The sequence below is a fragment of the Phyllobates terribilis genome, unplaced genomic scaffold (genome assembly GCF_046119375.1).
Source record: "Phyllobates terribilis strain yellow unplaced genomic scaffold, ASM4611937v1 Scaffold_1__5_contigs__length_1240528914, whole genome shotgun sequence".
NCBI classification, from domain to species: Eukaryota; Metazoa; Chordata; class Amphibia; order Anura; family Dendrobatidae; genus Phyllobates; species Phyllobates terribilis.
This window is the reverse complement of record NW_027362761.1, coordinates 1,238,337,430-1,238,363,437: the sequence shown is the minus strand read 5'-3', so window position 1 is coordinate 1,238,363,437 and position 26,008 is coordinate 1,238,337,430. Positions and strand designations below refer to the sequence as shown.

Below are 26,008 nucleotides of genomic sequence, written 5' to 3'. Positions count from 1 at the left end.
ATGCCTCCTGTATGGAGAAACCAGTCACTACACTATCTTGAGAATCCTCCTGTATGGAGAAACCAGTCACTACACTATCTCCAGAAGCCTCCTGTATGGAGAAACCAGACACTAAACTATCTCCAGATGCCTCCTGTATGGAGAAACCAGTCACTAAACTATCTCCAGATGCCTCCTGTATGGAGAAACGAGTCACTACACTATCTCCAGATGCCTCCTGTATGGAGAAACCAGTCACTACACTATCTCCAGAAGCCTCCTGTATGGAGAAACCAGTCACTACACTATCTCCAGAAGCCTCCTGTATGGAGAAACCAGTCACTACACTATCTCCAGAAGCCTCCTGTATGGAGAACCCAGTCACTACACTATCTCCAGACACCTCCTGTATGGAGAAACCAGTCACTACACTATCTCCAGAAGCCTCCTGTATGGAGAAACCAGTCACTACACTATCTCCAGAAGCCTCCTGTATGGAGAAACCAGTCACTACACTATCTCCAGAAGCCTCCTGTATGGAGAACCCAGTCACTACACTATCTCCAGACACCTCCTGTATGGAGAAACCAGTCACTACACTATCTCCAGAAGCCTCCTGTAGGGAGAAACCAGTCACTACACTATCTCCAGAAGCCTCCTGTATGGAGAAACCAGTCACTACACTATCTCCAGACACTTCCTGTATGGAGAAACCAGTCACTACACTATCTCCAGAAGCCTCCTGTATGGAGAAACCAGTCACTACACTATCTCCAGAAGCCTCCTGTATGGAGAAACCAGTCACTACACTATCTCCAGACACTTCCTGTATGGAGAAACCAGTCACTACACTATCTCCAGAAGCCTCCTGTATGGAGAAACCAGTCACTACACCATCTCCAGAAGCCTCTTGTGTGGAGAAACCAGTCACTACACTATCTCCAGAAGCATCCTGTATGGAGAAACCAGTCACTACACTATCTCCAGAAGCCTCCTGTATGGAGAAACCAGTCACTACACTATCTCCAGAAGCCTCCTGTATGGAGAAACCAGTCACTACACTATCTCCAGAAGCCTCCTGTATGGAGAAACCAGTCACTACACTATCTCCAGAAGCCTCCTGTATGGAGAACCCAGTCACTACACTATCTCCAGACACCTCCTGTATGGAGAAACCAGTCACTACACTATCTCCAGAAGCCTCCTGTAGGGAGAAACCAGTCACTACACTATCTCCAGAAGCCTCCTGTATGGAGAAACCAGTCACTACACTATCTCCAGACACTTCCTGTATGGAGAAACCAGTCACTACACTATCTCCAGAAGCCTCCTGTATGGAGAAACCAGTCACTACACTATCTCCAGAAGCCTCCTGTATGGAGAAACCAGTCACTACACTATCTCCAGACACTTCCTGTATGGAGAAACCAGTCACTACACTATCTCCAGAAGCCTCCTGTATGGAGAAACCAGTCACTACACCATCTCCAGAAGCCTCTTGTGTGGAGAAACCAGTCACTACACTATCTCCAGAAGCATCCTGTATGGAGAAACCAGTCACTACACTATCTCCAGAAGCCTCCTGTATGGAGAAACCAGTACTATTATTAAAATAATCAAGAAATGTATTACAATTATTATAACATTCCCTCATTTTGTAATAAATGATTCATCTGTAGACATTGGAGCTTTAGTTTTCCTTTGACAGATCTCACAGAAGCTCTTCATATAACAGAGTATTAGTAATCTGGAGGAAAAGTATTATTTTCGGGATCATTATCATAGAGATCCAAAGTTCCCGTTCCTTCATTGGATTCCAGAGTTTTTGTTCTAGCAGAGTCAATTAGTCTCTGAACAAGTCCTGTAATGCACGGAATAGCCCAGCATCCACCAACCATCAGAACCCTGGTCACGATGGCGAGAGATGTCAGCGCAGAAGGGAAGAATCCCGACCATTTCCCAAACCGTCCTTCAATCCGGGGAGTAAATATCTCATCATATCCAGAGTTTTCAGCTAATTCATTATCAGGGCAGTCAGTCCATCAAGAGCTTTGGAGATACTTCCATCAGGATCTGTATTATTAGGGATAAAAGTGCAAGTAAATCCTCCAAACCTTGTACATACACCTCCTTTCTCTGCTAAGAGCATGTCTAGTGCCATCTATTCTGCCGTGAGAGAAGTTGGTCCTAATTGTGCAGTTATCCCTTTATCTGCGTCTCAGGTATAATTACAGACCTCTGCTGGTGTCATATATGGAATTAATCCAATCTACATTCTTATTTATAGTCACCCACCAGATGATGGATTCCCACCCGGCTGCTACCTGGCTTCCAGCCTTGTACTCGTTGGGCGCTCCTCTGGGAACTCCAATCTCATCTATGTAGACACTAGAATCAAAGGCTCCTCGAGGGGCTTCACGCTTCAGTCTCTTTCCACTACATACCTTTGGCCGTATTCCTATTGACAACAGGTGGAATTGCATGATTAGCTGGACCACCGCACAATGCCCCCGGGAACCATTGGTAATCTGGCTGCTATCCCTTTATCACCGCATAGCCCCCATATATCCGCTCTCAGGGTGGTCTGGTTTGAGTATATGGCTGAGTACTTGGCGCTGTGGGAGACATTGATTCATTTTCTACAAAAGTCATCCTGGAGCCCACCGAAGTCGTGCCCATGCCCCGGAAGACTAGAACAAGTTTAGTTCCCTGGATAAGCACTCACCGGTGGTGGGATATCCGGTTCATCAAGTGGGGGAAATAAATATGATAACGTTTTGCATTTTCCTTCCGTTTTTGAGGGGACATAAGTCTTATTATATAACTTAATTATACAGTGTAATCCTTCCGGATCTTCCTGATCATTGAGGGATAGGGGTCCATTCCTAGCTGTGGTCCGGCTGTTGCACCAGCTATACAGTGTAATTTTTTCAGGCTTTTTGCAGTAAATCTAAGCCATTCTCACCATTCATTCGTCTCCTCGTAGCCGGTCTCTAGAGCGAGTTTATCTTCATCATTTAGGTTAGAATATCTAACTATGGGTCCTATGGCCTCTGTCATGGTTCTGTCTGACGCACCTGCCTTGGATCTTGGTTTAGTATTATTCTGGACTTCTATGTAGAAGTGTCCTATTGGATCTGCTCCTGATACATCGGCTTCTATGGCATCTAACCTTTCATCCCTCATCTTAGGGTTTTTTAAAGTTATCAGTAGCTGCTTACAATCATCCTTATTTCTGCAAGGGGAGGTTTCTTTTTTCCTAATGGAGAGTTGGGCTTTTAAGTCTGAGGAGCCATAAGGCTTATACCCATAATCTGGGGCCGCTGGAGTCCATGCTGCTTTATGCCAGTCATCGCACATTCGGCCCCCCGGCTATTAGACCTTATGATACAAGCATACTTATCGGACTCTGCTAGTCTGACAGCTTGTTCCTCATCTCTGCATCCTTTATATAACGGGCAGAAGTCCACTAGCACAGCAGTCTCCTGTCTGATTTCAAAAGTAAGATTTAAGGTCCTAAATCCGAAACCATTCCACCACCCTGGCCTTTCCTTTCCTGCTGGATCCATTCTTCTCCAACCTCCCATTACCATGGACATAAAAAGCTACATGTAACTAACCCTGATTTCCACATCCTAGATCTGACCGCTCTATCCGGGAAGGGAATGGGAGACTTCTGCAGTTTGAGCCAAGCTTCCCCTTGTGGAAAACCTCCCTTTGTAGCTGGACTTTGACAGACAAGTCAGATCCTCCTCTGCCCCGACCTGTCTGACAAGTTTACAGTGTGAGAGATGGATCCAGGAGGAGCTCAGCAATCTTCACCGCACTAGAAGAAGTCAGCAGGTGAAACAAAAAATGTTTATTAATAGTTAGTAAAGCCATACGTCATAAATAGCTTAGATATGATCTGTACCATCCCTCCTGTTCAGACATGGCTAATGCCAGGGCTCCATACTGCGTCATATCTGAACAAGTTACCGGGCAGTATAGACTGATTTTCTGTAGATACTTATAGACAATCTTTTCGTTACGTGTATGTGCTGCACATTTGCATATTGCTATTTTCTTGGGAAGCTGCATTGCCTCTAACAGGTTTAAAATAAGATTTTTATGATTTATTTCTTTACCTGTAGAAGTCACCATACCCCTATTCTTCCACTGTGTGCTAGAAAAGACATGTCACCTATCAGTGTATATCGTCACAAGTTTATCTTTAGCAAGTTTACAAACTTCTGTGAGAGCCACAAGTTCTGCTGCTTGTGCTGATAGGAGTGTTTATATATATACAGAACCATAGCAAGGCAATATATAGTATATCCTCATCCTCCGATGCCAATAGAAAGACATCCACATATAAGATAATCCGGCTCCCTCTGGTGGCTCAGACTGAGCTAGGTTACCCGCCATTACCTGGGAGCAAATGCTAGGAGATTCACAGGACCCTTGTGGGATTCTGGTGAATGTAATGGTAGGAGATTCACAGGACCCTTGTGGGATTCTGGTGATTGTAATGGTAGGAGATTCACAGGACCCTTGTGGGATCCTGGTGAATGTAATGGTAGGAGATTCACAGGACCCTTGTGGGATTCTGGTGAATGTAATGGTAGGAGATTCACAGGACCCTTGTGGGATTCTGGTGAATGTAATGGTAGGAGATTCACAGGACTCTTGTGGGATTCTGGTGATTGTAATGGTAGGAGATTCACAGGACCCTTGTGGGATCCTGGTGAATGTAATGGTAGGAGATTCACAGGACCCTTGTGAGATTCTGGTGAATGTAATGGTAGGAGATTCACAGGACCCTCGTGGGATTCTGGTGAATGTAATGGTAGGAGATTCACAGGACCCTTGTGGGATTCTGGTGAATGTAATGGTAGGAGATTCACAGGACCCTTGTGGGATTCTGGTGAATGTAATGGTAGGAGATTCACAGGACCCTTGTGGGATTCTGGTGAATGTAATGGTAGGAGATTCACAGGACCCTTGTGGGATTCTGGTGAATGTAATGGTAGGAGATTCACAGGACCCTTGTGGGATTCTGGTGAATGTAATGGTAGGAGATTCACAGGACCCTTGTGGGATTCTGGTGAATGTAATGGTAGGAGATTCACAGGACCCTCGTGGGATTCTGGTGAATGTAATGGTAGGAGATTCACAGGACCCTTGTGGGATTCTGGTGAATGTAATGGTAGGAGATTCACAGGACCCTCGTGGGATTCTGGTGAATGTAATGGTAGGAGATTCACAGGACTCTTGTGGGATTCTGGTGATTGTAATGGTAGGAGATTCACAGGACTCTTGTGGGATTCTGGTGATTGTAATGGTAGGAGATTCACAGGACTCTTGTGGGATTCTGGTGATTGTAATGGTAGGAGATTCACAGGACCCTTGTGGGATTCTGGTGATTGTAATGGTAGGAGATTCACAGGACTCTTGTGGGATTCTGGTGAATGTAATGGTGGGAGATTCACAGGACCCTTGTGGGATTCTGGTGATTGTAATGGTAGGAGATTCACAGGACCCTTGTGGGATTCTGGTGATTGTAATGGTAGGAGATTCACAGGACCCTTGTGGGATTCTGGTGATTGTAATGGTAGGAGATTCACAGGACCCTTGTGGGATTCTGGTGATTGTAATGGTAGGAGATTCACAGGACTCTTGTGAGATTCTGGTGATTGTAATGGTAGGAGATTCACAGGACCCTTGTGGGATTCTGGTGATTGTAATGGTAGGAGATTCACAGGACTCTTGTGAGATTCTGGTGATTGTAATGGTAGGAGATTCACAGGACCCTTGTGGGATTCTGGTGATTGTAATGGTAGGAGATTCACAGGACTCTTGTGAGATTCTGGTGATTGTAATGGTAGGAGATTCACAGGACCCTTGTGGGATTCTGGTGATTGTAATGGTAGGAGATTCACAGGACTCTTGTGGGATTCTGGTGAATGTAATGGTAGGAGATTCACAGGACCCTTGTGGGATTCTGGTGAATGTAATGGTAGGAGATTCACAGGACACTTGTGAGATTCTGGTGATTGTAATGGTAGGAGATTCACAGGACACTTGTGAGATTCTGGAGAATGTAATGGTAGGAGATTCACAGGACTCTTGTGGGATTCTGGTGATTGTAATGGTAGGAGATTCACAGGACCCTTGTGGGGTTCTAGTGAATGTAATGGTAGGAGATTCACAGGACCCTTGTGGGGTTCTGGTGAACGTAATGGTAGGAGATTCACAGGACCCTTGTGGGATAATAGTGAATGTAATGGTAGGAGATTCACAGGACCCTTGTGGGATTCTGGTGAATGTAATGGTAGGAGATTCACAGGACCCTTGTGGGATTCTGGTGAATGTAATGGTAGGAGATTCACAGGACCCTTGTGGGATTCTGGTGAATGTAATGGTAGGAGATTCACAGGACCCTTGTGGGATTCTGGTGAATGTAATGGTAGGAGATTCACAGGACCCTTGTGGGATTCTGGTGATTGTAATGGTAGGAGATTCACAGGACCATTGTGGGATTCTGATGAATGTAATGGTAGGAGATTCACAGGACCCTTGTGGGATTCTGGTGAATGTAATGGTAGGAGATTCACAGGACTCTGGTGGGGTTCTGATGAATGTAATGGTAGGAGATTCACAGGACCCTTGTGGGATTCTGGTGAATGTAATGGTAGGAGATTCACAGGACACTTGTGGGATTCTGGTGATTGTAATGGTAGGAGATTCACAGGACCCTTGTGGGATTCTGGTGAATGTAATGGTAGGAGATTCACAGGACCCTTGTGGGATAATAGTGAATGTAATGGTAGGAGATTCACAGGACCCTTGTGGGATTCTGGTGAATGTAATGGTAGGAGATTCACAGGACCCTTGTGGGATTCTGGTGAATGTAATGGTAGGAGATTCACAGGACCCTTGTGGGATAATAGTGAATGTAATGGTAGGAGATTCACAGGACCCTTGTGGGATTCTGGTGAATGTAATGGTAGGAGATTCACAGGACTCTTGTGGGATTCTGGTGAATGTAATGGTAGGAAATTCACAGGACCCTTGTGGGATTCTGGTGAATGTAATGGTGGGAGATTCACAGGACCCTTGTGGGATTCTGGTGAATGTAATGGTAGGAGATTCACAGTACCCTTGTGGGATTCTGGTGAATGTAATGGTAGGAGATTCACAGGACACTTGTGGGATTCTGGTGATTGTAATGGTAGGAGATTCACAGGACCCTTGTGGGATTCTGGTGAATGTAATGGTAGGAGATTCACAGGACCCTTGTGGGATTCTGGTGATTGTAATGGTAGGAGATTCACAGGACACTTGTGGGATTCTGGTGATTGTAATGGTAGGAGATTCACAGGACCCTTGTGGGATTCTGGTGAATGTAATGGTAGGAGATTCACAGGACCCTTGTGGGATTCTGGTGATTGTAATGGTAGGAGATTCACAGGACCCTTGTGGGATTCTGGTGAATGTAATGGTAGGAGATTCACAGGACACTTGTGGGATTCTGGTGATTGTAATGGTAGGAGATTCACAGGACACTTGTGGGATTCTGGTGATTGTAATGGTAGAAGATTCACAGGACCCTTGTGGGATTCTGGTGAATGTAATGGTAGGAGATTCACAGGACCCTTGTGGGGTTCTGGTGAATGTAATGGTAGGAGATTCACAGTACCCTTGTGGGGTTCTGATGAATGTAATGGTAGGAGATTCACAGGACCCTTGTGGGATTCTGGTGATTGTAATGGTAGGAGATTCACAGGACCCTTGTGGGATCCTGGTGAATGTAATGGTAGGAGATTCACAGGACTCTTGTGGGATTCTGGTGAATGTAATGGTAGGAGATTCACAGGACCCTTGTGAGATTCTGGTGAATGTAATGGTAGGAGATTCACAGGACCCTTGTGGGATTCTGATGAATGTAATGGTAGGAGATTCACAGGACCCTTGTGGGATTCTGGTGAATGTAATGGTAGGAGATTCACAGGACCCTTGTGGGATTCTGGTGAATGTAATGGTAGGAGATTCACAGGACCCTTGTGAGATTCTGGTGAATGTAATGGTAGGAGATTCACAGGACCCTTGTGGGATTCTGGTGAATGTAATGGTAGGAGATTCACAGGACCCTTGTGTCACGCTGTCTCTGTATACTGGAGGTAGGGGGCCTAAGCTGACCCTAAGCTGGGGCCCTGACTAATCCCTCAACCTGGAGGTACTGTTAAAGGTACAGAGGTCCAGGCCGCCAGCGTAACCCCTACCTCCTGAGGATCCCTGCACCTAAGTAATCTAGTCCTGAGAAGGACCCCGATCACAACAAAAGAGGACAAGTAATAATATGCCCACACACAGTACTTAGACGAACGAGACAGTACAAGGGAAAAACCAAAACCACCTTGCATACAAAAACTACACAACTACAACAGAGGGAACTCCAACGGGAAAGGAGATAAATGATAAAGCGAGGAAGGGAAAAAGACTCCAAATACACTTATCTCAGAAACTCCAAATACCACGATCCGCTCTGTCAGTCTGTATGAAATGCTTTCACCGACACTTCCCAAACAGACCAGCAGGCATTTGAAGGAGACTCACTACAGCAGCATTGATTGCAGCTGGGCGAGGCTGGACCTCGTCTAGCACAGAGAGAGAGAATTAACTCCCTCACTGCCGAAAACACAAAGCACCAAAAAGTCAGCTGCGAGAAGTCAGGCTGTGTAATTGTGACGATCTTCGTGGCGACACACCAGTGACAGTACCCCCCCTTCTACGAGGGGCCTCCGGACCCTCAGGGCCAGGTTTATCCGGGTGAGTCGTGTGGAAGGCCCGAACTAATCGGTCTGCGTTAATATCCGACGCAGGAACCCACATCCTCTCCTCAGGACCATACCCTTTCCAATGAACCAGGTACTGAAGGGACCGGCGATTAAAACGTGAATCGATGACCCTTGATACCTGGAACTCCAAGTTACCATTGACCACCACTGGAGGGGGAGGTAAAGGTGACGGTACCACCGGCGCCACATACCTCTTAAGCAATGATCTGTGGAACACGTTGTGAATTTTAAACGTAGGGGGGAGGTCAAGACGGAATGCCACCGGATTAATAATAGAACTGATTCTGTACGGCCCGATGAACCTGGGACCCAGTTTCCAGGAGGGAACCTTAAGTTTAATATTCCTGGTAGACAACCATACCCGATCGTTCACACTTAGGTCCGGACCAGACACTCTCCTCCTATCAGCCATACGTTTGTATCGGTTCCCCATAGTATTCAGATTCTTCAGCACCCCTCTCCATACTGAAGCGAGTGATGAGGAAAATCGTTCCTCCTCAGGAACCCCCGAAGAGCCCCCCCTACTGAAAGTACAGAACTGGGGGTGAAAACCATATGCCCCAAAAAACGGGGACTTACCAGTGGACTCGCTCCGCCTATTATTAAGAGCAAACTCTGCCAGAGGTAAGAAAGAAGCCCAGTCCTCCTGGTTCTCTGACACAAAACACCGGAGATATGTCTCCAAGCTCTGGTTCATACGTTCCGTCTGACCATTGGTCTGAGGGTGAAAAGCCGATGAGAATGACAAATGCATCCCCCGCCGTGCACAAAACGTCTTCCAGAACTTGGACACAAACTGAGACCCCCGATCAGACACCACATCGGAGGGTACCCCGTGAAGCCTCACAATCTCCCCAATGAACACCTGCGCAAGAGTTTTAGCATTAGGGAGAGCCGGAAGAGCGATAAAATGTGCCATCTTGCTGAACCTGTCCACTACAACGAGTATGACCGTTTTACCCGAAGACGGAGGGAGGTCCGTAATAAAGTCCATAGACAGATGAGTCCAAGGACGCTCCGGGATCTTCAAAGGTAAGAGGGCCCCAGACGGACGGGTATGTGAGGTCTTAGAGCGCGCACAAACCCCACAGGACGCGACAAAAGTTACCACCTCCTTATGTAAGTTAGGCCACCAAAACCGACGCGAGAGGAGATCCACAGTTGCTTTACTCCCCGGGTGTCCTGCCAAAACTGAGTTATGGTGTGCCTCGATCACCTTTTGTCGCAACTGATCTGGAACAAACAGTCTCCCCGGAGGTCCAACAGGGGCGTCCCCCTGAGCCTCCAATACCTCCTCCTCCAGCTCAGAGCATACTGCCGAAACCACCACCCCCTCCTGAAGGATAGGAATCGGGTCGTCCGTATTCCCGGCCCCAGGGAAACTGCGAGATAAGGCATCCGCCTTTACATTTTTTGACCCAGGACGATATGTAACGACAAAATTAAACCTGGTAAAAAACAATGACCACCCAGCTTGTCTGGGATTCAGACGTTTCGCGGACTCCAGATATAGCAGGTTCTTGTGATCGGTGATGACGGTGACCGGATGGACTGCCCCCTCCAAAAAATGGCGCCACTCCTCAAAAGCTAACTTAATGGCCAAGAGTTCCCTATTGCCGACATCGTAATTCCTCTCAGCGGACGACAATTTTTTAGAGAAAAAGGCGCACGGATGCCACTTACCAGGGGACGAACCTTGTGACAATACTGCTCCCACCCCTACCTCGGAAGCGTCTACCTCTACAATGAAAGGCTGTGACGCATCAGGTTGAATGAGTATGGGTGCCGAGGCAAAACATTTTTTCAAGCAGGAGAATGCTTGACAAGCCTTGTCAGACCACCTAGAAAAATCCGTTCCCTTTTTAGTCATGTCAGTGAGAGGTTTAACCATGGACGAGAAATTACGAATGAACTTCCGGTAATAATTAGCAAACCCCAGGAAACGTTGTAGTGCCTTAAGATTCTCCGGCCGATCCCACTCAAGAACTGCCCGCACTTTCCCAGGGTCCATACGAAAACCGGACGCTGAAACCAGGAAGCCTAAAAACTGGAGTTCCTGTACGGCGAACACACACTTTTCCCATTTGGCATACAGTTTATTATCCCGCAAGATCTGTAACACCTGCCTAACGTGCTCCTGATGAGACACCAGATCCGGCGAGTAAATTAAGATATCATCCAGATATATGACAACAAACTGTCCCACCAGGCGGCGAAAAATGTCATTAACAAAGTGTTGGAACACCGCCGGGGCATTAGTCAGACCGAATGGCATGACAAGGTTCTCATAATGCCCCTCCGGAGTGTTAAACGCCGTCTTCCACTCATCCCCCTCCTTCATCCTAATCAGATTGTACGCCCCCCTGAGATCCAACTTAGAGAACCATTTGGCGCCCACGATCTGATTAAAGAGATCGGGAATAAGTGGGAGTGGATACGGATCTCGGACCGTAATCTGATTAAGTTCACGGAAATCCAGGAGATTCACAGGACCCTTGTGGGGTTCTGGTGAATGTAATGGTAGGAGATTCACAGGACCCTTGTGAGGTTCTGGTGAATGTAATGGTAGGAGATTCACAGGACAATTGTGGGATTCTGGTAAATGTAATGGTAGGAGATTCACAGGACTCTTGTGGGGTTCTGATGAATGTAATGGTAGGAGATTCACAGGACCCTTGTGGGGTTCTGGTGATTGTAATGGTAGGAGATTCACAGGACCCTTGTGGGATTCTGGTGAATGTAATGGTAGGAGATTCACAGGACTCTTGTGGGATTCTGGTGAATGTAATGGTAGGAGATTCACAGGACCCTTGTGGGATTCTGGTGAATGTAATGGTATGAGATTCACAGGACCCTTGTGGGATTCTGGTGAATGTAATGGTAGGAGATTCACAGGACCCTTGTGGGATTCTGGTGAATGTAATGGTAGAAGATTCACAGGACCCTTGTGGGATTCTGGTGAATGTAATGGTAGGAGATTCACAGGACCCTTGTGGGATCCTGGTGAATGTAATGGTAGGAGATTCACAGGACCCTTGTGGGATTCTGGTGAATGTAATGGTAGGAGATTCACAGGACTCTTGTGAGATTCTGGTGAATGTAATGGTAGGAGATTCACAGGACCCTTGTGGGATTCTGGTGATTGTAATGGTAGGAGATTCACAGGACCCTTGTGGGATTCTGGTGAATGTAATGGTAGGAGATTCACAGGACCCTTGTGGGATTCTGGTGAATGTAATGGTAGGAGATTCACAGGACTCTTGTGGGATTCTGGTGAATGTAATGGTAGGAGATTCACAGGACCCTTGTGGGATTCTGGTGAATGTAATGGCAGGAGATTCACAGGACCCTTGTGGGATTCTGGTGAATGTAATGGTAGGAGATTCACAGGACCCTTGTGGGATTCTGGTGAATGTAATGGTAGGAGATTCACAGGACCCTTGTGGGATTCTGGTGAATGTAATAGTAGGAGATTCACAGGACCCTTGTGGGGTTCTGGTGAATGTAATGGTAGGAGATTCACAGGACCCTTGTGGGGTTCTGGTGAATGTAATGGTAGGAGATTCACAGGACACTTGTGGGATTCTGGTGAATGTAATGGTAGGAGATTCACAGGACCCTTGTAGGATTCTGGTGAATGTAATGGTAGGAGATTCGCAGGACACTTGTGGGATTCTGGTGAATGTAATGGTAGGAGATTCACAGGACCCTTGTGGGATTCTGGTGAATGTAATGGTAGGAGATTCACAGTACCCTTGTGGGATTCTGGTGAATGTAATGGTAGGAGATTCACAGGACCCTTGTGGGATTCTGGGGAATGTAATGGTAGGAGATTCACAGGACCCTTGTGGGATTCTGGTGAACGTAATGGTAGGAGATTCACAGGACCCTTGTGGGTTTCTGGTGAACGTAATGGTAGGAGATTCACAGGACCCTTGTGGGTTTCTGGTGAATGTAATGGTAGGAGATTCAAAGGATAGTAGGAGATTCACAGGACCCTTGTGGGATCCTGGTGAATGTAATGGTAGGAGATTCACAGGACCCTTGTGGGATTCTGGTGAATGTAATGGTAGGAGATTCACAGGACCCTTGTAGGATCATAGTGAATGTAATAGTAGGAGATTCACAGGACCCTTGTGGGATTCTGGTGAATGTAATGGTAGGAGATTCACAGGACCCTTGTGGGATTCTGGTGAATGTAATGGTAGGAGATTCACAGGACTCTTGTGGGATTCTGGTGAATGTAATGGTAGGAGATTCACAGGACCCTTGTGGGATTCTGGTGAATGTAATGGTAGGAGATTCACAGGACCCTTGTGGGATTCTGGTGAATGTAATGGTAGGAGATTCACAGGACCCTTGTGGGATTCTGGTGAATGTAATGGTAGGAGATTCACAGGACCCTTGTGGGATTCTGGTGAATGTAATGGTAGGAGATTCACAGGACCCTTGTGGGATTCTGGTTAATGTAATGGTAGGAGATTCACAGGACCCTTGTGGGATCCTGGTGAATGTAATGGTAGGAGATTCACAGGACCCTTGTGGGATCCTGGTGAATGTAATGGTAGGAGATTCACAGGACCCTTGTGGGATTCTGGTGAATGTAATGGTAGGAGATTCACAGGACCCTTTTGGGATTCTGGTGAATGTAATGGTAGGAGATTCACAGGACCCTTGTGGGATCATGGTGAATGTAATGGTAGGAGATTCACAGGACCCTTGTGGGATTCTGGTGAATGTAATGTTAGGAGATTCACAGGACACTTGTGGGATTCTGGTGAATGTAATGGTAGGAGATTCACAGGACCCTTGTGGGATTCTGGGGAATGTAATGGTAAGAGATTCACAGGACCCTTGTGGGATCCTGGTGAATGTAATGGTAGGAGATTCACAGGACACTTGTGGGATTCTGGTGATTGTAATGGTAGGAGATTCACAGGACCCTTGTGGGATTCTGGTGAACGTAATGGTAGGAGATTCACAGGACCCTTGTGGGTTTCTGGTGAATGTAATGGTAGGAGATTCACAGGACCCTTGTGGGATCATAGTGAATGTAATAGTAGGAGATTCACAGGACCCTTGTGGGATCTTGGTGAATGTAATGGTAGGAGATTCACAGGACCCTTGTGGGATTCTGGTGAATGTAATGGTAGGAGATTCACAGGACCCTTGTGGGATTCTGGTGAATGTAATGGTAGGAGATTCACAGGACTCTTGTGGGATTCTGGTGAATGTAATGGTAGGAGATTCACAGGACCCTTGTGGGATTCTGGTGATTGTAATGGTAGGAGATTCACAGGACCCTTGTGGGATTCTGGTGCATGTAATGGTAGGAGATTCACAGGACTCTTGTGGGATTCTGGTGAATGTAATGGTAGGAGATTCACAGGACCCTTGTGGGATTCTGGTGAATGTAATGGTATGAGATTCACAGGACCCTTGTGGGATTCTGGTGAATGTAATGGTAGGAGATTCACAGGACCCTTGTGGGATTCTGGTGAATGTAATGGTAGAAGATTCACAGGACCCTTGTGGGATTCTGGTGAATGTAATGGTAGGAGATTCACAGGACCCTTGTGGGATCCTGGTGAATGTAATGGTAGGAGATTCACAGGACCCTTGTGGGATTCTGGTGAATGTAATGGTAGGAGATTCACAGGACTCTTGTGAGATTCTGGTGAATGTAATGGTAGGAGATTCACAGGACCCTTGTGGGATTCTGGTGATTGTAATGGTAGGAGATTCACAGGACCCTTGTGGGATTCTGGTGAATGTAATGGTAGGAGATTCACAGGACCCTTGTGGGATTCTGGTGAATGTAATGGTAGGAGATTCACAGGACTCTTGTGGGATTCTGGTGAATGTAATGGTAGGAGATTCACAGGACCCTTGTGGGATTCTGGTGAATGTAATGGCAGGAGATTCACAGGACCCTTGTGGGATTCTGGTGAATGTAATGGTAGGAGATTCACAGGACCCTTGTGGGATTCTGGTGAATGTAATGGTAGGAGATTCACAGGACCCTTGTGGGATTCTGGTGAATGTAATGGTAGGAGATTCACAGGACCCTTGTAGGATTCTGGTGAATGTAATGGTAGGAGATTCGCAGGACACTTGTGGGATTCTGGTGAATGTAATGGTAGGAGATTCACAGGACCCTTGTGGGATTCTGGTGAATGTAATGGTAGGAGATTCACAGGACCCTTGTGGGATTCTGGTGAATGTAATGGTAGGAGATTCACAGGACCCTTGTGGGATTCTGGTGAATGTAATGGAAGGAGATTCACAGGACCCTTGTGGGATCCTGGTGAATGTAATGGTAGGAGATTCACAGGACACTTGTGGGATTCTGGTGATTGTAATGGTAGGAGATTCACAGGACCCTTGTGGGATTCTGGTGAACGTAATGGTAGGAGATTCACAGGACCCTTGTGGGTTTCTGGTGAATGTAATGGTAGGAGATTCACAGGACCCTTGTGGGATCATAGTGAATGTAATAGTAGGAGATTCACAGGACCCTTGTGGGATCCTGGTGAATGTAATGGTAGGAGATTCACAGGACCCTTGTGGGATTCTGGTGAATGTAATGGTAGGAGATTCACAGGACCCTTGTGGGATTCTGGTGAATGTAATGGTAGGAGATTCACAGGACTCTTGTGGGATTCTGGTGAATGTAATGGTAGGAGATTCACAGGACCCTTGTGGGATTCTGGTGATTGTAATGGTAGGAGATTCACAGGACCCTTGTGGGATTCTGGTGCATGTAATGGTAGGAGATTCACAGGACTCTTGTGGGATTCTGGTGAATGTAATGGTAGGAGATTCACAGGACCCTTGTGGGATTCTGGTGAATGTAATGGTATGAGATTCACAGGACCCTTGTGGGATTCTGGTGAATGTAATGGTAGGAGATTCACAGGACCCTTGTGGGATTCTGGTGAATGTAATGGTAGAAGATTCACAGGACCCTTGTGGGATTCTGGTGAATGTAATGGTAGGAGATTCACAGGACCCTTGTGGGATCCTGGTGAATGTAATGGTAGGAGATTCACAGGACCCTTGTGGGATTCTGGTGAATGTAATGGTAGGAGATTCACAGGACTCTTGTGAGATTCTGGTGAATGTAATGGTAGGAGATTCACAGGACCCTTGTGGGATTCTGGTGATTGTAATGGTAGGAGATTCACAGGACCCTTGTGGGATTCTGGTGAATGTAATGGTAGGAGATTCACAGGACCCTTGTGGGATTCTGGTGAATGTAATGGTAGGAGATTCACAGGACTCTTGTGGGATTCTGGTGAATGTAATGGTAGGAGATTCACAGGACCCTTGTGGGATTCTGGTGAATGTAATGGCAGGAGATTCACAGGACCCTTGTGGGATTCTGGTGAATGTAATGGTAGGAGATTCACAGGACCCTTGTGGGATTCTGGTGAATGTAATGGTAGGAGATTCACAGGACCCTTGTGGGATTCTGGTGAATGTAATGGTAGGAGATTCACAGGACCCTTGTAGGATTCTGGTGAATGTAATGGTAGGAGATTCGCAGGACACTTGTGGGATTCTGGTGAATGTAATGGTAGGAGATTCACAGGACCCTTGTGGGATTCTGGTGAATGTAATGGTAGGAGATTCACAGGACCCTTGTGGGATTCTGGTGAATGTAATGGTAGGAGATTCACAGGACCCTTGTGGGATTCTGGTGAATGTAATGGTAGGAGATTCACAGGACTCTTGTGAGATTCTGGTGAATGTAATGGTAGGAGATTCACAGGACTCTTGTGGGATTCTGGTGAATGTAATGGTAGGAGATTCACAGGACTCTTGTGGGATTCTGGTGAATGTAATGGTAGGAGATTCACAGGACTCTTGTGGGATTCTGGTGAATGTAATGGTAGGAGATTCACAGGACCCTTGTGGGATTCTGGTGAATGTAATGGTAGGAGATTCACAGGACCCTTGTGGGATTCTGGTGAATGTAATAGTAGGAGATTCACAGGACCCTTGTGGGGTTCTGGTGAATGTAATGGTAGGAGATTCACAGGACACTTGTGGGATTCTGGTGAATGTAATGGTAGGAGATTCACAGGACTCTTGTGGGATTCTGGTGAATGTAATGGTAGGAGATTCACAGGACCCTTGTGGGATTCTGGTGAATGTAATGGCAGGAGATTCACAGGACCCTTGTGGGATTCTGGTGAATGTAATGGTAGGAGATTCACAGGACCCTTGTGGGATTCTGGTGAATGTAATGGTAGGAGATTCACAGGACCCTTGTGGGATTCTGGTGAATGTAATGGTAGGAGATTCACAGGACCCTTGTAGGATTCTGGTGAATGTAATGGTAGGAGATTCGCAGGACACTTGTGGGATTCTGGTGAATGTAATGGTAGGAGATTCACAGGACCCTTGTGGGATTCTGGTGAATGTAATGGTAGGAGATTCACAGGACCCTTGTGGGATTCTGGTGAATGTAATGGTAGGAGATTCACAGGACCCTTGTGGGATTCTGGTGAATGTAATGGTAGGAGATTCACAGGACTCTTGTGAGATTCTGGTGAATGTAATGGTAGGAGATTCACAGGACTCTTGTGGGATTCTGGTGAATGTAATGGTAGGAGATTCACAGGACTCTTGTGGGATTCTGGTGAATGTAATGGTAGGAGATTCACAGGACTCTTGTGGGATTCTGGTGAATGTAATGGTAGGAGATTCACAGGACCCTTGTGGGATTCTGGTGAATGTAATGGTAGGAGATTCACAGGACCCTTGTGGGATTCTGGTGAATGTAATAGTAGGAGATTCACAGGACCCTTGTGGGGTTCTGGTGAATGTAATGGTAGGAGATTCACAGGACACTTGTGGGATTCTGGTGAATGTAATGGTAGGAGATTCACAGGACCCTTGTAGGATTCTGGTGAATGTAATGGTAGGAGATTCGCAGGACACTTGTGGGATTCTGGTGAATGTAATGGTAGGAGATTCACAGGACCCTTGTGGGATTCTGGTGAATGTAATGGTAGGAGATTCACAGTACCCTTGTGGGATTCTGGTGAATGTAATGGTAGGAGATTCACAGGATCCTTGTGGGATTCTGGGGAATGTAATGGTAGGAGATTCACAGGACCCTTGTGGGATTCTGGTGAACGTAATGGTAGGAGATTCACAGGACCCTTGTGGGTTTCTGGTGAACGTAATGGTAGGAGATTCACAGGACCCTTGTGGGATTCTGGTGATTGTAATGGTAGGAGATTCACAGGACCCTTGTGGGATCCTGGTGAATGTAATGGTAGGAGATTCACAGGACCCTTGTGGGATTCTGGTGAATGTAATGGTAGGAGATTCACAGGACCCTTGTAGGATCATAGTGAATGTAATAGTAGGAGATTCACAGGAACCTTGTGGGATCCTGGTGAAAGTAATGGTAGGAGATTCACAGGACCCTTGTGGGATTCTGGTGAATGTAATGGTAGGAGATTCACAGGACCCTTGTGGGATTCTGGTGAATGTAATGGTAGGAGATTCACAGGACCCTTGTGGGATTCTGGTGAATGTAATGGTAGGAGATTCACAGGACCCTTGTGGGATTCTGGTGAATGTAATGGTAGGAGATTCACTGGACCCTTGTGGGATTCTGGTGAATGTAATGGTAGGAGATTCACAGGACCCTTGTGGGATTCTGGTGAATGTAATGGTAGGAGATTCACAGAACCCTTGTGGGATCCTGGTGAATGTAATGGTAGGAGATTCACAGGAATCTTGTGGGATTCTGGTGAATGTAATGGTAGGAGATTCACAGGACCCTTTTGGGATTCTGGTGAATGTAATGGTAGGAGATTCACAGGACCCTTGTGGGATCATGGTGAATGTAATGGTAGGAGATTCACAGGACCCTTGTGGGATTCTGGTGAATGTAATGTTAGGAGATTCACAGGACACTTGTGGGATTCTGGTGAATGTAATGTTAGGAGATTCACAGGACACTTGTGGGATTCTGGTGAATGTAATGGTAGGAGATTCACAGGACCCTTGTGGGATTCTGGGGAATGTAATGGTAAGAGATTCACAGGACCCTTGTGGGATCCTGGTGAATGTAATGGTAGGAGATTCACAGGACTCTTGTGGGATTCTGGTGAATGTAATGGTAGGAGATTCACAGGACTCTTGTGGGATCCTGGTGAATGTAATGGTAGGAGATTCACAGGACTCTTGTGGGATTCTGGTGAATGTAATGGTAGGAGATTCACAGGACTCTTGTGGGATCCTGGTGAATGTAATGGTAGGAGATTCACAGGACCCTTGTGGGATTCTGGTGATTGTAATGGTAGGAGATTCACAGGACCCTTGTGGGATTCTGGTGAACGTAATGGTAGGAGATTCACAGGACACTTGTGGGATTCTGGTGATTGTAATGGTAGGAGATTCACAGGACACTTGTGGGATTCTGGTGATTGTAATGGTAGGAGATTCACAGGACTCTTGTGGGATCCTGGTGAATGTAATGGTAGGAGATTCACAGGACCCTTGTGGGATCCTGGTGAATGTAATGGTAGGAGATTCACAGGACTCTTGTGGGATCCTGGTGAATGTAATGGTAGGAGATTCACAGGACCCTTGTGGGATTCTGGTGATTGTAATGGTAGGAGATTCACAGGACCCTTGTGGGATTCTGGTGAACGTAATGGTAGGAGATTCACAGGACACTTGTGGGATTCTGGTGATTGTAATGGTAGGAGATTCACAGGACACTTGTGGGATTCTGGTGATTGTAATGGTAGGAGATTCACAGGACTCTTGTGGGATTCTGGTGAATGTAATGTTAGGAGATTCACAGGACACTTGTGGGATTCTGGTGATTGTAATGGTAGGAGATTCACAGGACCCTTGTGGGATTCTGGTGAATGTAATGGTAGGAGATTCACAGGACCCTTGTGGGATTCTGGTGAATGTAATGGTAGGAGATTCACAGGACCCTTGTGGGATTCTGGTGAATGTAATGTTAGGAGATTCACAGGACACTTGTGGGATTCTGGTGATTGTAATGGTAGGAGATTCACAGGACCCTTGTGGGTTTCTGGTGAACGTAATGGTAGGAGATTCACAGGACCCTTGTGGGATTCTGGTGATTGTAATGGTAGGAGATTCACAGGACCCTTGTGGGATCCTGGTGAATGTAATGGTAGGAGATTCACAGGACCCTTGTGGGATTCTGGTGAATGTAATGGTAGGAGATTCACAGGACCCTTGTAGGATCATAGTGAATGTAATAGTAGGAGATTCACAGGAACCTTGTGGGATCCTGGTGAATGTAATGGTAGGAGATTCACAGGACCCTTGTGGGATTCTGGTGAATGTAATGGTAGGAGATTCACAGGACCCTTGTGGGATTCTGGTGAATGTAATGGTAGGAGATTCACAGGACCCTTGTGGGATTCTGGTGAATGTAATGGTAGGAGATTCACAGGACCCTTGTGGGATTCTGGTGAATGTAATGGTAGGAGATTCACTGGACCCTTGTGGGATTCTGGTGAATGTAATGGTAGGAGATTCACAGGACCCTTGTGGGATTCTGGTGAATGTAATGGTAGGAGATTCACAGAACCCTTGTGGGATCCTGGTGAATGTAATGGTAGGAGATTCACAGGAATCTTGTGGGATTCTGGTGAATGTAATGGTAGGAGATTCACAGGACCCTTTTGGGATTCTGGTGAATGTAATGGTAGGAGATTCACAGGACCCTTGTGGGATCATGGTGAATGTAATGGTAGGAGATTCACAGGACCCTTGTGGGATTCTGGTGAATGTAATGTTAGGAGATTCACAGGACACTTGTGGGATTCTGGTGAATGTAATGTTAGGAGATTCACAGGACACTTGTGGGATTCTGGTGAATGTAATGGTAGGAGATTCACAGGACCCTTGTGGGATTCTGGGGAATGTAATGGTAAGAGATTCACAGGACCCTTGTGGGATCCTGGTGAATGTAATGGTAGGAGATTCACAGGACTCTTGTGGGATTCTGGTGAATGTAATGGTAGGAGATTCACAGGACTCTTGTGGGATCCTGGTGAATGTAATGGTAGGAGATTCACAGGACCCTTGTGGGATTCTGGTGATTGTAATGGTAGGAGATTCACAGGACCCTTGTGGGATTCTGGTGAACGTAATGGTAGGAGATTCACAGGACACTTGTGGGATTCTGGTGATTGTAATGGTAGGAGATTCACAGGACACTTGTGGGATTCTGGTGATTGTAATGGTAGGAGATTCACAGGACTCTTGTGGGATCCTGGTGAATGTAATGGTAGGAGATTCACAGGACCCTTGTGGGATCCTGGTGAATGTAATGGTAGGAGATTCACAGGACTCTTGTGGGATCCTGGTGAATGTAATGGTAGGAGATTCACAGGACCCTTGTGGGATTCTGGTGATTGTAATGGTAGGAGATTCACAGGACCCTTGTGGGATTCTGGTGAACGTAATGGTAGGAGATTCACAGGACACTTGTGGGATTCTGGTGATTGTAATGGTAGGAGATTCACAGGACACTTGTGGGATTCTGGTGATTGTAATGGTAGGAGATTCACAGGACTCTTGTGGGATTCTGGTGAATGTAATGTTAGGAGATTCACAGGACACTTGTGGGATTCTGGTGATTGTAATGGTAGGAGATTCACAGGACCCTTGTGGGATTCTGGTGAATGTAATGGTAGGAGATTCACAGGACCCTTGTGGGATCCTGGTGAATGTAATGGTAGGAGATTCACAGGAAGCTTGTGGGATTCTGGTGAATGTAATGTTAGGAGATTCACAGGACACTTGTGGGATTCTGGTGATTGTAATGGTAGGAGATTCACAGGACCCTTGTGGGATTCTGGTGAACGTAATGGTAGGAGATTCACAGGACCCTTGTGGGTTTCTGGTGAATGTAATGGTAGGAGATTCACAGGACCCTTGTGGGATCATAGTGAATGTAATAGTAGGAGATTCACAGGACCCTTGTGGGATCCTGGTGAATGTAATGGTAGGAGATTCACAGAACCCTTGTAGGATCATAGTGAATGTAATAGTAGGAGATTAACAGGACCCTTGTGGGATTCTGGTGAATGTAATGGTAGGAGATTCACAGAACCCTTGTAGGATCATAGTGAATGTAATAGTAGGAGATTCACAGGACCCTTGTGGGATCCTGGTGAATGTAATGGTAGGAGATTCACAGGACCCTTGTGGGATTCTGGTGAATGTAATGGTAGGAGATTCACAGGACCCTTGTGGGATTCTGGTGAATGTAATGGTTGGAGATTCACAGGACTCTTGTGGGATTCTGGTGAATGTAATGGTAGGAGATTCACAGGACCCTTGTGGGATTCTGGTGAATGTAATGGTATGAGATTCACAGGACCCTTGTGGGATTCTGGTGAATGTAATGGTAGGAGATTCACAGGACCCTTGTGGGATTCTGGTGAATGTAATGGTAGGAGATTCACAGGACCCTTGTGGGATTCTGGTGAATGTAATGGTAGGAGATTCACAGGACTCTTGTGGGATTCTGGTGAATGTAATAGCAGGAGATTCACAGGACCCTTTTGGGATTCTGGTGAATGTAATGGTAGGAGATTCACAGGACCCTTGTGGGATCATGGTGAATGTAATGGTAGGAGATTCACAGGACCCTTGTGGGATTCTGGTGAATGTAATGGTAGGAGATTCACAGGACCCTTGTGGGATTCTGGTGAATGTAATGGTAGGAGATTCACAGGACCCTTTTGGGATTCTGGTGAATATAATGGTAGGAGATTCACAGGACCCTTGTGGGATCATGGTGAATGTAATGGTAGGAGATTCACAGGACCCTTGTGGGATTCTGGTGAATGTAATGGTAGGAGATTCACAGGACCCTTGTGGGATCCTGGTGAATGTAATGATAGGAGATTCACAGGACCCTTGTGGGATTCTGGTGATTGTAATGGTAGGAGATTCACAGGACCCTTGTGGGATCCTGGTGAATGTAATGGTAGAAGATTCACAGGACCCTTGTGGGATTCTGGTGAATGTAATGGTAGGAGATTCACAGGACCCTTTTGGGATTCTGGTGAATGTAATGGTAGGAGATTCACAGGACCCTTGTGGGATCATGGTGAATGTAATGGTAGGAGATTCACAGGACCCTTGTGGGATTCTGGTGAATGTAATGGTAGGAGATTCACAGGACCCTTGTGGGATTCTGGTGAATGTAATGGTAGGAGATTCACAGGACCCTTGTGGGATTCTGGTGAATGTAATGGTAGGAGATTCACAGGACCCTTGTGGGATTCTGGTGAATGTAATGGTAGAAAGTTCACAGGACCCTTGTGGGTTTCTGGTGAATGTAATGGTAGGAGATTCACAGGACCCTTGTGGGTTTCTGGTGAATGTAATGGTAGGAGATTCACAGGACCCTTGTGGGATTCTGGTGAATGTAATGGTAGGAGATTCACAGGACCCTTGTGGGGTTCTGGTGAATGTAATGGTAGGAGGATCACAGGACACTTGTGGGATTCTGGTGAATGTAATGGTAGGAGATTCACAGGACTCTTGTGGGGTTCTGATGAATGTAATGGTAGGAGATTCACAGGACCCTTGTGGGGTTCTGGTGAATGTAATGGCAGGAGATTCACAGGACCCTTGTGGGATTCTGGTGAATGTAATGGTAGGAGATTCACAGGACCCTTGTGGGATTCTGGTGAATGTAATGGTAGGAGATTCACAGGACCCTTGTGGGATTCTGGTGAATGTAATGGTAGGAGATTCACAGGACCCTTGTAGGATTCTGGTGAATGTAATGGTAGGAGATTCGCAGGACACTTGTGGGATTCTGGTGAATGTAATGGTAGGAGATTCACAGGACTCTTGTGGGATTCTGGTGATTGTAATGGTAGGAGATTCACAGGACCCTTGTGGGATTCTGGTGAATGTAATGGTAGGAGATTCACAGGACCCTTGTGGGATTCTGGTGAATGTAATGGTAGGAGATTCACAGGACCCTTGTGGGATTCTGGTGAATGTAATGGTAGGAGATTCACAGGACCCTTGTGGGATCCTGGTGAATGTAATGGTAGGAGATTCACAGGACACTTGTGGGATTCTGGTGATTGTAATGGTAGGAGATTCACAGGACCCTTGTGGGATTCTGGTGAACGTAATGGTAGGAGATTCACAGGACCCTTGTGGGTTTCTGGTGAATGTAATGGTAGGAGATTCACAGGACCCTTGTGGGATCATAGTGAATGTAATAGTAGGAGATTCACAGGACCCTTGTGGGATCCTGGTGAATGTAATGGTAGGAGGTTCACAGGACCCTTGTGGGATTCTGGTGAATGTAATGGTAGGAGATTCACAGGACCCTTGTGGGATTCTGGTGAATGTAATGGTAGGAGATTCACAGGACTCTTGTGGGATTCTGGTGAATGTAATGGTAGGAGATTCACAGGACCCTTGTGGGATTCTGGTGATTGTAATGGTAGGAGATTCACAGGACCCTTGTGGGATTCTGGTGCATGTAATGGTAGGAGATTCACAGGACTCTTGTGGGATTCTGGTGAATGTAATGGTAGGAGATTCACAGGACCCTTGTGGGATTCTGGTGAATGTAATGGTATGAGATTCACAGGACCCTTGTGGGATTCTGGTGAATGTAATGGTAGGAGATTCACAGGACCCTTGTGGGATTCTGGTGAATGTAATGGTAGAAGATTCACAGGACCCTTGTGGGATTCTGGTGAATGTAATGGTAGGAGATTCACAGGACCCTTGTGGGATCCTGGTGAATGTAATGGTAGGAGATTCACAGGACCCTTGTGGGATTCTGGTGAATGTAATGGTAGGAGATTCACAGGACTCTTGTGAGATTCTGGTGAATGTAATGGTAGGAGATTCACAGGACCCTTGTGGGATTCTGGTGATTGTAATGGTAGGAGATTCACAGGACCCTTGTGGGATTCTGGTGAATGTAATGGTAGGAGATTCACAGGACCCTTGTGGGATTCTGGTGAATGTAATGGTAGGAGATTCACAGGACTCTTGTGGGATTCTGGTGAATGTAATGGTAGGAGATTCACAGGACCCTTGTGGGATTCTGGTGAATGTAATGGCAGGAGATTCACAGGACCCTTGTGGGATTCTGGTGAATGTAATGGTAGGAGATTCACAGGACCCTTGTGGGATTCTGGTGAATGTAATGGTAGGAGATTCACAGGACCCTTGTGGGATTCTGGTGAATGTAATGGTAGGAGATTCACAGGACCCTTGTAGGATTCTGGTGAATGTAATGGTAGGAGATTCGCAGGACACTTGTGGGATTCTGGTGAATGTAATGGTAGGAGATTCACAGGACCCTTGTGGGATTCTGGTGAATGTAATGGTAGGAGATTCACAGGACCCTTGTGGGATTCTGGTGAATGTAATGGTAGGAGATTCACAGGACCCTTGTGGGATTCTGGTGAATGTAATGGTAGGAGATTCACAGGACTCTTGTGAGATTCTGGTGAATGTAATGGTAGGAGATTCACAGGACTCTTGTGGGATTCTGGTGAATGTAATGGTAGGAGATTCACAGGACTCTTGTGGGATTCTGGTGAATGTAATGGTAGGAGATTCACAGGACTCTTGTGGGATTCTGGTGAATGTAATGGTAGGAGATTCACAGGACCCTTGTGGGATTCTGGTGAATGTAATGGTAGGAGATTCACAGGACCCTTGTGGGATTCTGGTGAATGTAATAGTAGGAGATTCACAGGACCCTTGTGGGGTTCTGGTGAATGTAATGGTAGGAGATTCACAGGACACTTGTGGGATTCTGGTGAATGTAATGGTAGGAGATTCACAGGACTCTTGTGGGATTCTGGTGAATGTAATGGTAGGAGATTCACAGGACCCTTGTGGGATTCTGGTGAATGTAATGGCAGGAGATTCACAGGACCCTTGTGGGATTCTGGTGAATGTAATGGTAGGAGATTCACAGGACCCTTGTGGGATTCTGGTGAATGTAATGGTAGGAGATTCACAGGACCCTTGTGGGATTCTGGTGAATGTAATGGTAGGAGATTCACAGGACCCTTGTAGGATTCTGGTGAATGTAATGGTAGGAGATTCGCAGGACACTTGTGGGATTCTGGTGAATGTAATGGTAGGAGATTCACAGGACCCTTGTG

General features: G+C 46.4%; 1 long non-coding RNA gene across 1 annotated transcript in view; it reads left to right on the top strand.

The window, feature by feature from the left end:
- The first annotated feature begins 3,745 nt into the window (after positions 1 to 3,745).
- Positions 3,746 to 26,008, top strand: part of LOC141173683 (uncharacterized) — a 110,704-nt gene continuing 88,441 nt past the window's right edge. The window contains exon 1 of the long non-coding RNA XR_012252656.1: positions 3,746 to 3,822. This is a non-coding gene — a long non-coding RNA (uncharacterized lncRNA). The remainder of the gene's footprint in view (positions 3,823 to 26,008) is intronic.